This window comes from Balaenoptera physalus (genome assembly GCF_965194825.1).
Source record: "Balaenoptera physalus genome assembly, chromosome: 12".
Classification (NCBI taxonomy): Eukaryota; Metazoa; Chordata; class Mammalia; order Artiodactyla; family Balaenopteridae; genus Balaenoptera; species Balaenoptera physalus.
In genome coordinates, this window is record NC_138897.1 from 90183469 (window position 1) to 90195956 (window position 12488).

Genomic DNA, 12488 nt, shown 5'->3' on the forward strand with positions numbered 1-12488 from the left:
TTTTGAAACCCGAGTTTCTCAGGCACGCACCCACATACGTACATACCGGATTTTACAGGCTCGTTTAAAAACAAAAAAATTGGACTTCCCTGGTGGCGCAGTGGTTAAGAATCCGCCTGCCAATGCAGGGGACACGGGTTCGAGCCCTGGTCCGGGAAGATCCCCCACGCCGCAGAGCAACTAAGCCCGTGCGCCACAACTAGTGAGCCTGCGCTCTAGAGCCCGCGAGCCACAACTACTGAAGCCCGGGTGCCTAGAGCCCGTGCTCCACAGCAAGAGAAGCCCGCACGCAGCAACGAAGACCCAACGTGGCCGAAAATAAATAAATAAATTTTTAAAAAGGAAGAAAAGAAAATACAAGGCTTAAAAAAACAAATCTTTCAGGTACTCAACAAACCAAGACACCGTGATGCTGCCACCAGCCTGTCCCCTCCTCCCCTCCACCTCCAACCTGTCATCTCCCTGAAGTCAGATGAAGCCTTTTCTAATACACACATCAGAGGGTGACAGCCCTCTGATTTGAGCCCCTCAGTGCCCCCCCCTTGGCTTCCAAGACAACATCCACTCTCCTTAACCCTCTGGCTCCTTCCCTGGGCTCAGCCTGTGCTCCCAGCAGAGCCCCCATCCCCACAGGGCATCCTCTGGCCTCTGTGTCTTTCACAGGCTGTTCCCTCTGCTGGGTAGGCCCTCCCCCACCTCCCGGGTTGGGTGAACCTGGCATTCTACAAAGTCCAGCCTACGTGTCGGAGCCCCTGAGAGCTTCCTCGGTGGGCTCCGAGCCCCAGGAGTAGCCCCCCCATCCCATCAGGCTCATATCACCAGCACCACAACTGCCTGCTGAATCAGTCTCGTCCGCTGGCCAATGAGCTCCTGAGAGTGGGGACCAGACCCGATTCATCTCTGCAACCCCTGCTCCGAGCCCACACTCCGGGCTGAATGACGGGTCCACACACATGCTGCCCACTCGAGAAGCCAAAGTGGCCCTGTGGTTCCCTTTGTCCTCGAAGCCCTAGAGCACCAGGAACGACCGTGGGGCAGGGGTGCAGACCCCTCGTCCGCGGGACAGGCAGGGCTGCCCACACCCCATCCGCAGGGGTGATGTTCACAGGATTAATAACCGTCCCGTCCTTGCACCAGGACTGCACACACGCTCCGGGGCGGGGATAGGGGGTCTTTGTTCACTGAGGCCACGGAGGGGAATGCGCTCGAGGAAATCACTTCCCACGACTGATGACTGCACAGCAACGATATTTTATTCACGGGGACGTCACAGGATTCTCGCCAGCGTACTGACTCCTATCCTTTCGCATGAAAAGTGTCACTTGGGCACGCATCCTGGTCCTTGCTCAGCGCCAGCCCAGGTATCCGCTGCAGCCTCGGAGGGGGCGGTCGGAGACGGGGAGGAGGCAGATGCAGGAAGGCGGGCATGAGGAGGGGGGCGGGGGGGAGGGGCCAGGGACCACCGACTCCCACCCCCTGCCACTCGAGCCTAAACGGGGTCACTAGGCAGCGGGCCTTGGCTGAGCACCGGGGAACCAGAAGATAAACAATGCTGGGCTCTTGTCAGGAGGGGGAAGCAGGGGGGAAGCAGAAAAAGGAGACAGACGGCAGCTTGAGAAAGCAGTGGAGCCACCCCGCAGGCAGGGGCCCCGGAACCACCCAGGCCCAGCCCTTGTCTGCTGGCCGGGCTGCAGCAGGAACCAGGCCTGAGGATGCTGGGGAAGCGGGGGCTGAGGATGCTGTTCCGGGTACAACACACTGCCCCCCAGCGTGCGACTGTCCTAGGGCTCTTGCTGGGGCCACCAGCCGGTCCCCTTTATAAGCTACTAGCGAGCGCTAAGGGAGAACTACCCCCAGCAGGCCGCCCCGCTCTGCAAGGTCCCCACAGACCAGCACCCGCCTTCCCTCTCCTCCCACAGACCCTCCCTCCCGCGTCCAGGCACAAGTGTGCTTTGGGAGGGAGCCGGCAAGGAAATCTGTCTTTCCGCACAGCACAGCGTGGCTCGGGAGGTGTTCTAGCAGACTTATTTATAGCCAAGCACCCCGTCCGCATGCTCTCCAGCGCTGCCTGCCTGCCACTGGGGCTTTTCAATCCGTGTCTATATTTATCCCCCAAAGCCGTGGGGATAATGGCGAGGCCAGAAATAGCCTTGAAGACATTCACGTGAAGATGACAGACAGGTCTCTAGCTCCCGGCTGACCTCACTCCCCACATCTGCCGCTTGGCCGTGGGTAACAGGGAACAGCTGGATGGGGCCGGGAAGGCAGCCGAAGCCAGATGGGAACAACATAATCCCTCTTTCCCTGCTGGCCGCGGTCCTCTGTAGTGATGCGGTGGACAAGTCCAAAATAATACCTCACAGCTGCCGGGCTATGGGGAGAATGAAGGTGACACGGTTTCCTGATGGACGTCAGCATGTTAATCAGCTCAGAGAAGAATGGAGAGTCAAACGGAGCAGGCACGAGGGCTCTGCTCGTTACCGGGCACACACTCACAAAAAGCAGGTCACCCGCCACACCAAGGTTGCAGGGCATCTCCCTCCTGGCTCACCCCCTCGCACCTGGACACAGGTACAGGGCTCACCATGGAAGTGTATGCACCGTCTCCTGCTGACCCGGCCACTTTTCACCTCCTGGAAGGGAGGATGACTCAAAGACAACCTGGCTGGTCAGGGAAGAAGCTGGGACTGGGGGGGAACCAGTGGGTGGCTCCTCCTCCCCAGCTTCAGAGCTCTGGAAGAACTCACCATCTGGGATGGGGGACAGACACATTAACAGCGCATAGTGCATCAATAGAGGGAGGCACAGAGTGCAGCTAGAGCAGAGAGAAGGCAGTGGATAACTGCCTGATGGGGAAGATTTCATTGAAGAGGGGGCATTTCAGTTGGGCTTTGAAGGATGCACAGGAGTTTACCAGGAGAGAAGGGGGAAAGGCACAGGGAACAGCAGGAGCCAATGCCTTTAGTACTCAAAGTGCATGGTATGTTTGGGGAATGGGAGAAGTTCCAGGTGGCAGAAGTGCGGGGTCAAGGGTGGTGAGCTGGACATCAGACTGGGAAAGGGGCTGGACCCAATCACACATCTGAAGGGCAGAGCTTTTGAGCACATGGGATTCAGAAGACTCACTCACCATCCTTGTGGCTGTGGCTGTGGCCTGCCTGGGGTGTTCTCTGACCTGTCACTGCTCCCAACAGGGAGGAGCTTTCTGATCTCATGCTGTCCCTGCTTCTATGACAGGGCCTCTGGGCTGGTCCCTGACACCCCCTCCCTGCCTGGATCTCTAGCCCCCAGTCCTGACTTACAACTGACTCCCTGTCCGTCCCTCCCTCCTGTGAGCCCCGGCCCATCCCAGGTCTCTCCGGGGCAGGGCCAGGGCTCTAGAAGCACCTCCCCACAAGGAGGGAAAGAACCCCCGGTTGTGGAGTGATCACAGAGTGCCCCACATAGGTGCCATTTAATCCTGGCTGCTGAGCAAGGTAGATTCGACCTGACCATTCCACAGATGACGACATGAAGTCTCTGGGAAGCTGAACCCCCAATCTTCTCAAGACCACTTCGCAGTTAGTGATGGAGCTGGGTCTAAAACGAGGTTTGTCTCAACTCTGTAGGTAGAGCTTCCCAGCTGCTTCCTTCCCTGCTGGGAGGTCCTTGGTGTGTGTGTCGGCTGGACTTTTACAGGATCCAGCCCCTTTCCCGGCCTGATCTCCAACTCACCACCCTTGACCCGCATTTCTGACACTTAGGACTTCTCCCATTCCCCAAACATACCACGCACTTTGAGTACTAAAGGCACTGGCTCCTGCTGTTCTCTGTGCCCTTCCCCCTTCTCTCCTGGTAAACTCCTGTGCATCCTTCAAAACCCAACAGAAATGTCCCATTTTCTATGAAGTCTTCCCCATCAGGCAGTCAGCCACTGCCTGCTCTCTGCTCCGGCTGCACTCTGTGCCTCCCTTTACTGATGTATCACACGCTCTGATACGTGTCTGACCCCAGATGGAGAGTTCTCGTCCCTCACTGTGACCCACTGCCTGGCACAGTAAACATCTGCCAGATGAGAGAGTAAACTGATTCCCTCCTTCACGCTCACCCAGAGCTGTCATTTTTGCGCCACCCACCCCAGCTTTTTTCTAAAGTATGGAACCCTATAGCAGGACCCCCTTCAGCAATCCAGGCAAATGATGAGCCCGGGTGCTCTCGGGCTCTGCCTCCCCATCTGGACAGCACGCAGGCTGCCAGGCACTCCTAGTCCTCGGAGAATACCCAGTGCTGCCAGATTGAGGAGCTGCCGCTCTGCCAGGGCTCTGACAGCAGGACCACAACCAGGCGAGGCAGCAGGCCCGTCTTCGCACCTGGGAGCTGGCGAGGCACTGGGGACTCCAGGCCACATCTGCAGCACGGGAGCTCCAACGACACTTGCCAGTCACTGAGCTGATTCTCTGTGGGGCTCCCGCCAGGGATGCACCCTCCTTCCCAGTGGCTGATCACAGAGCAGGAGCCGGGGTGCCGAGGAACAGGGGCTGCTGTCATGGGGTTGGGTCTTGCCTCCCCAGCTTCTGAATTAACCAAACTGCTCCCGATCCCAGAGACCTGGCTCCGAATGCTCCCTGTGTCCCTGGCTTTAAGGTTTAAGTGCCTCTTGGAGTTGAAGCCAGTCCAGGGGCCACGCCCAACCTCACAAGGCCCTGTGCCAGACCCTCCAGGTGAAGAGAGATTCCCAGGGTACAACACACTGACAGCCTAGACGGCTTTCCCAGGGGTGATCAGAAGAATCAAAAGCACTGAAAAAGGGGGCACCCCCCAAAAAGCAAATTCTGCAGCCTTTAAAACATCACAGAGTACCTACTATGTGCCCAGCACCTGCAATCTAGAGGGAAATACTTATGACAGCAAACACCGACACAGCCCTCACCAAGCACTTTGTAGATATTCTCATTTAATCCCCATGACAACATGCAGTGAGCACTAATCTTGTCCCCGTTTTACAGATAAGGAAACTGAGGCTGAGAAAGGTGAAGGGACCAGTCCCAAGTCTCCCAGCCAGGTTCTAAACACAGGCAGCTTGGTTCTGGAGCCTGCGTTAACCACCACACTACACAGTTCTGCACAACAATCATTATAAAACAGTGTGCACTGAAAAATGGGACAGCCGCCTTGGAAAAGTCTGGCAGTTCCTCAAAATGTGAAGCATAGAGTTAGCATATGACCCAGCAATTCTCCTCCTAGGGATATACTCAAGGGAAATGAAACGTAGGTCCACACAAAGACGTCTACGTGAATGTTCACAGTAGCATTATTCACAATAATCAAAAAGTGGGGGGAATTCCCTGGCAGTCCAGTGGTTAGGACTCTGCACTTCCACTGCAGGGGGCATGGGTTCGATCCCTGGTCGGGGAGAACTAAGATCCCTCATGCCGCAAGGTGCGGCTAAAAAGAAAAAAGTGGGGAAAATGTAAATGCCTATCAACTGATGAACGGATAGATGAATGAGGGTCCATCCACACAATGGAATGTTATTCTGCGGTAAAAGGGAGTGAGGTACCGATCCAGGCTACCACGTGGTTGAGCCTTGAAAACATTATCATGAGTGAAGGAAGCCAGTCACTGAAGGCCACATGTTGTAGGATTCCATTTATACGAAATGTCCGGAATAGGCAAATCCATAGTGACAGAAAGCGGATGAGTGGTTGCCCGAGGCTGGGGGAGGGAACTGATAGCTAAGAGGGCGTGGGGTTTCTTTGGGGGGGTGATGGACATGCTCTAAACTTGACCATGGTGATGGCTGCACAAGTCTGTGAATGTACAAAATACCATTGAATTGTACACTTCTAATGGATGAATTATACGCTATATGAATTATATCTCCATTGAGTTGTTTAAAAAGAAAACTGTGCAAACCCAGTTTGCACGGAGGTGTGTAAGCCCAGGTGCTCGGAGAGCCAGAGCAAGGGAGTCCCCTCTGCCTGCTGGAAGGGCAGTCTGGGCACCAGGGTCGCCACCCCTGGCATTCTGCTGGCTTTCAGGTTCTGCAAGCCAGGTCTGTCCCCTACCTCCTGTGTCACACACGAGACTTAGGAGCTGGCCTAGCACTGGCCAGTCTTCTATGTGGGAGAAGACTGAGGCCCAGGCTGCCTCACCTTGGGCAGCTATGTCCTCAAACACCCTCCTTCGTGCTGTGCTGCCATAACTCTAAAGGGCTCGGTTCCAGAAGCCTTTCCCGATCCCACAGATGGAAGGAGCCACTCTCCCGCATACCCCGCGCCCCATGCAGACACTGATCAGACAGCTCTGCTGGCCAGGGCACAGCTATCATCCCAAGGCAGCGCAGGCCCTGGGAGCCTCGGCCGACTCTGACAGATTGGTTTCCTTATGTTAGGAAAGGAACACTGATTTACTGAGCAACTACTAAGTGCCAGGAGCCGGGCGGGGTGCTCTACACCGCTTTTCTCATTGTCTCTCTTTCTTCTGGTCACAGTCTTTTCAAATCTAGGCCATCTTTGCAAGATGCTTTAACGGTTCAAGAAAACATGCCCGTGACCTCAGATGTCCCCTTGCGATGGGAGTGAAGCACGTGTCACGGGGACAGGGCTGGCCCCGGGGCAATCTGCGAGGTTGGAGGAGTCCTCCTGCTGCAATGCCGGCTCCCCACTGCCACCTCCTCTCATCCTCGCCGCCCTGGCCTGCTTCTTGGGTCCACTGAATACGCTTATGCACAGGGAGGTACCAGGGAGTGAGTGCGACACACTTCCCCAGAGTATTTATAACTTGTAGGCGAACTAGAGGCAAGAAGTGACTGAGGGAAGGAGAAGGAGGCGTGGCTCTCCTTCCGAGCTCCTCAAAGCACAACTCTGCTTTATTTTCACCTCCAGCACATGGCACAGCTCGCGCACACAGAAGGTGCTTAACACGTGTTAGTCAAATGATCACCCGACTTAAGGCAGCTCCTCCCGTCTGGGAACCCACATCCTGGGAAGCATGCTGCGGGGGACAAGCCAACGGACTCCCTTTTCTCAGGGAAACTGGCGCCAGGAGAGGAGATGTGGATCCTGAAATCCACCACCGATGTGGGCACACCCTGAGCACGGTGCCCGATCTCGGCCGTCCTGGAGAACGGGGCCGATCCTGAGAGTCACCCCAGGGATGCTAGGAAGGGTTCCCCTCCGTCACCTCCAGGTGCTGCAGCCCAGGGCAGGCGGGGACTAAACGGCTTGTGCCCCGGAGGGAGCCTGTCTGGGTGCTTGTTTTTTCCTTGCCATCTCCCCACTCCTCTAGCCTCCGAGGAAGATGCCAACAAAAGGACAGGGGCTGGCCTGATACCAGCCCACTGAGACTCAAGCCTCACTTCAGTGGTCTGGCTGGATCTCCCACGTCTGGGCACCATGTTCTCATCAGCCCTGTCCTGGGATCACCTGTGGCCGCCAGGGCGCTAATCAGACCCAAGGGCACAAGAACTACTTCTGGAGACAGGCTGTAAATCACCCCGTGGAAGCAATTCCAAGTTGGCCTCAAGAGTACCTCTGTTGTGATGGGACAGATCAAGTTAAAAGGCCAAAAGAAAAACCACACTGGAGTTTTCCCCCCTTTGGCCTATAGATCCAGCTTCTCCATAGAGAGTGAAAGCAACATCTCTCTTTATCTTCCCCGGGCAACCCTCACACGGAAGAGCCTGAGGATGATACCCAGCTCTTTCCAAGCTGAGCTGGGAGCTTCACAGGCCTTGTTCTGTATCTCAAGGGTCACCAGTGACCTTAAAGCTGGCCATTAGAGCTGGCTTGCAGACTAAAGAAAAGTTACCAGCCCATCGCCCTGCACAAAAAAGCACATGGGAAGTGCCGGCATTGAAAGGTTGCCTCTCAAGGGGTGCACCTGGGTCCTCACAGTTTAAGTGAAGCCTGTGCTCAGTGACACGGCTGTAGGGCAGTGAGACCCCAGCCCCCACCGACTCTCCTTGCCCCCTTTATTATAAGAGATGAATCATGGGTTTAAGCAGATCACCTTGGTGTACAGAAGGCCTCTGGCTTGCGTTCCCTGGGGTATCTGGTGGCTGCAGCGGCTGTTTGGTGCCCGTCCTCGGACAGAGATCCCAAGCGTGGACAGCTCCTGCACAGGCATGATTGCCCACGATCACGGGGGCATCCTTGGTTCATCTGTCCGTCTCCCCAAACTGTTAGGTCCTCCAGAGCAAGGGCGTTTTGTCTCTAGGCTGGCACTTAATAGAAGCTCAATAAAATCTTCAAAACCATGCACAGGAGCATTGTCTCTGATCTGCCCAAGAGCTCAGACATGACCATCGAGACCTCTGCCCAACTGAGGTCAAAATGTCAGCCCGGAGAGAGCCATTAAAGGCACACAGCACCCATAAATGTCAGTTTACAATGTCCCGGGTTCCTGCCAGCCAATGGAATCTGCCAGAATCCCATGCTCAGCTGCAGTGTTGGGGGCCAGCCCTGCTTCCCTTGGGACCTCAGACCTCTGCAGGTCTCCTCCCACAGCTGTCCGTCAGTTCAGCTACAAAAACGCGGGGTCAAAAACTCAAGTCTTGGGGGCTTCCCTGGTGGCGCAGTGGTTGAGAATCTGCCTGCCAATGCAGGGGACACGGGTTCGAGCCCTGGTCTGGGAAGATCCCACATGCCGCGGAGCAACCGGGCCCGTGAGCCACAACTACTGAGCCTGCGCGACTGGAGCCTGTGCTCCGCAACAAGAGAGGCCACGATAGTGAGAGGCCTGCGCACCGCGATGAAGAGTGGCCCCCGCTTGCCACAACTAGAGAAAGCCCTCGCACAGAAACGAAGACCCAACACAGCCAAAAATAAATAAATAATAATTTCTAAAAAAAAAAAAAAGATGAACTTCAGCTCATGCAGTTAATAAAGGAACGCTCTTAAAAAAACAAACAAAACAAACAAAAAAACAACTCAAGTCTTGGCTCTGCCACTAACCAGCTTGCTGTGTGACTTTGGACAAGTAACTTCCTTTACTGGGCCTCAGTTACCCCACAGGTTAAGTGAAAAGTTTGGACTAGATGATCTCTCAGGTCCTTCCAAGCTCATGAGAACCTGTTTTTAAAAGTCCACACAACGAGGATTGCCTAATTCCTCAGTGACTCCTTCCAGCTCTACATTTAAAACGTACCTGGAGCCCAACTCCCTCATCACCTCCATCGCTGGCACCCTGGTCCAGCGCCTACCACCTCACATGCTGCATCCGTGCCCCTGCTGGTCTCCCTGCTTCCTCCCTTCACTCCATCCAGTCTGTTCTCAACACAGTAGCCAGAAACCATCCTTTTAAAGCACAAGTCGGATCCTGGCCCTTCTCTGGTCAAACTCTGGAGTAGCATCACATCTCACTCAGAGTCAAGGTGAAAGTCCAGACAGGAGTGCAAGGTCCTGATAGAAGTGGGCTCTCATATTTCTCCAACCTCCTCCCCTGCCATTCTTCCACTCACTCAGATTTCTTGAGCATCCCAGATGAGCTCCTGCCTCAGGGCCTTTGCACAGGCTGTCTCCTCCGCCTGGGATAACCTCCCCATTCTCTCTCTCGCCTCCTTCAGGCCTTTGCTTAAATGTTCCTGACTTGGGAGGCCTTCTCTTCCCTTGTTTATTTAGCTTTGATCACCATCTGACGTACTTATATATTTTACTGCATACTTGCATATTGTATGTCTACCCCTGCTAGACTATAAGCCCAGGAGGGCCAGAATTTTAAATGTTTTATCACTCCTTTATACCCAGCTCCCGGAATAGCAGCTACTCACTAAATGCATGTTGAATGAATACATTTTGATTGTTTGTGGGTTCGATCACGCTGCTAAGATGAACAGTCTCAGGCCATACAACCCTCCAGCTTGAAAGACGTCATCCCAGGAGTCCCTCTGAGAATCCCAAGCTCTGGACACTGTCTCCAGTAATCAAAGTGATTGTTCTAGGCAGGTTCGCGGCTTAGGAAGTATGTGGAGGAACAAAGCGAGGAAATGATACAGACCTGGTCTGGTCCCTGGGAGGTTGTGGGGTCAGTTCATAAGCAGATGCTTCCAGGCGCCTCCTTGCCGGGCAAGATGAGGTTATAAACACAGGTCGGTTAGTGCACTGGACACCGGTCGTGAGGGAAGCACAAGAAGGAAAACACAAGCGGTGGGCCCTTCCTTAGAACCAGGGAAAGGCAGACATGGGGGAAGAATTAGCAGAAGGCAGCCAGAAGGGGGGCTGCAGTGCCGGGGGCCTGCGGACAGAGCTCCAGAGGAGCCCTGGCCCGGACGACCAAGGCCAAGGCAGCTGCTTGCCCTGCCCTGCAGACCCCAGAGCGCTCGAACTGAGGGCCCTCAAGCCTGGCTCTCTGAAAGGTGCCTGGGCGAACGTCCACAAGTGACTGGGAGCAGAGACCAGAAACAAAGCCACAGAAATGCGGCTCCTGCCACTTGGATGAAGATGAAGTACGCTCTCGGGAAGATGTGCGTCACTGAGGCCAAGAGGGCAAACCCAGGGAGTGGGGATCTGGGGCTCTTGCGAAGAGGAAGAACTGGGAGGTGGAAGGACCAGACTTCAGCGGGCATCGCTCACGGGCCGCGAGAGAGGGCCTAAGAGCCTAGAAAGAAGGGGAGGGTCAAGCAATCCGGGTGGAAGCCCCCTCCGTGTTCTACCTGAGTCCTGGGCAGGGCTGGCCGGGTGCCAAGGCACCACTTTAGGAAACGGACTATGGATGCAACAGGTCAGGAGGGGACACGGGGGACGTCAGATCCCGCCCAGCTGCCTCCCAAGCGCCATGGGGGGACCTCGAAGGAACACAGGACAAGCCCCAGTCTTTGTTCCTGCCCTCTGTACGGGCGCACACGGCCTCCCTCGCTGGCCGAGGCCCCTAATGGGCCACCCATCAGACCTACAGCCCAGGGAGCGCCGGCCGACCCTCCCACTTGGGGCTGCGGTGCTGAGAGGGGTGAAGCTCCCACAGGTGAAGGAAAGAAGCCTCACCCCAACCTCAGTCTCCATCCAGGGGCCCGAGGGGAGGCGGGGAAGCCAGCGCGGTGGTGGGGACGAAAAGTGTGTCAGTTGCCACTGTGGTCTGAGGTCCTGCCCTTGTCTTCAGCTCTCTTCCCCCTCAGGAGACAGTGACCTTGCCGACGCCTCAGCGGAGACAATGGCAGGAAGCGCCCCTCCCCACGAGCCAGGGAGTCAGGAAGGAAGCGACCGACTCTGAGCCTGGGCCCGGGACCCTTCCCGCCGAGCCCCTACCCCAAGGACGTGCTAGAAGCTCTGCTCACCTGCTCAGGATGGCAAACGTCCTCAGCTTTGGGGAGGAGGCGCTGAGAACAGATGTTCTCCGGCCTGGGACCCCCCCCTTAGAGGCAAACCCTCTGCGGATGGGCAGCTCCTGCATCAGGTTGAGCGGATGCAGAAGACAGCCAGGCTGAGCTGAGACAACAACTCCAGCTGCCCCCTGCCCGCCCTCCACGACCCCCCACCTCCTGGAAGGAAGGGCTCCATGCTCCTCTGGAGCAAAGAGCTTCTCTAAAAATAAACCTTGCTCCTTCAGCCTTTTCCTCCCCAGCCCCCTGTGAAGGAGATGAGGAGGTGATTTCACATCTCAGAAGGGCCGCCTCTCTCCACGCCACCCTCAACTCTTGCCATCCAGGGCCCAGTGGTCTCGATGTCCCACGCGGCCACAACCTCCCAGGAAGAGCTCAGAGGCAGGTAGGGGGCGACTGAGATCGTCCCCACCATGGGACGTAGAGCAGAAGCAAGAACAGGGAACCTCAGGACGCTGGAACAGTATACGCAAAGCACAGAGGTGAGAGTGCAGAGCGGGTGCTGGGCCAACACCAGGGCATAAACTCCACACAGGCGGAGTCACACAGCTGCAACTCGGGCACCTGGGATGGTACCCGGTCCACACTAGGTACTCAGTAAATATTCGCTGGGTAAACGAGTGAAGCTGAGGAGTTCTGAGTGAGGACGCACAGATAAGGTGGGCTGAAAGGCCACCACCTCTAACACCACGGAACTTAGGCATGAGGTCGTCAGGAAGAACAAGAACCCCCTTCCTGTAGAAGAAGAAACAGGAAACGAAGGCTCTGTTGGGGCAGGGCCCCTCCAACCAACGTGAGCTGATGTCAGAGCTCAGAGGAGGGCCCACCAGGCCCCCCGGCCAGCAGGACAGCGAGTGACCACGGAGAGGCTGAGAGTCGGGGCCGTGTTCCCATGCCAGCCCCACCCCCGATACCCAGCTGAGACACCTGGGAAAGAACTGACGCAAAACAACAGAACAAAAAATACAACATAGCACTCTCCCTACTTAGCACTTGGAGGCCTTTTCACGGCAACTAAAAAGAACGAGCAATTAGAGGAGCCGGCCCATGGTGCCGATGTGGAAACACAGCAGTGAGGGCGCCCATGGCTGAGGCCTTGTCTGTTGTGCCCCGTTTTCCCAGGGAGGAGAGGAGGCCCGGGGACTCACCTGGAGACAGGGCCCCCCAGCCCATGGGGAAGTCCAGCTGTATC

The 12488-nt window shown here is 56.1% G+C and overlaps 1 protein-coding gene across 5 annotated transcripts in view; it reads right to left on the reverse strand.

Moving 5' to 3' along the window:
* Positions 1-12488, reverse strand: part of PITPNM2 (phosphatidylinositol transfer protein membrane associated 2) — a 143790-nt gene that overhangs the window by 96404 nt on the left and 34898 nt on the right. Inside the window, exon 1 of one of the 5 annotated variants that reach the window (XM_082418187.1) lies at positions 11252-11271. The exons of the other annotated variants lie outside the window; for them this stretch is intronic. The gene's annotated coding sequence lies outside the window, so the exon portion shown is untranslated. Of the gene's footprint in view, positions 1-11251; positions 11272-12488 lie in introns of those variants that run through there. 5 annotated transcript variants of the gene reach the window in all.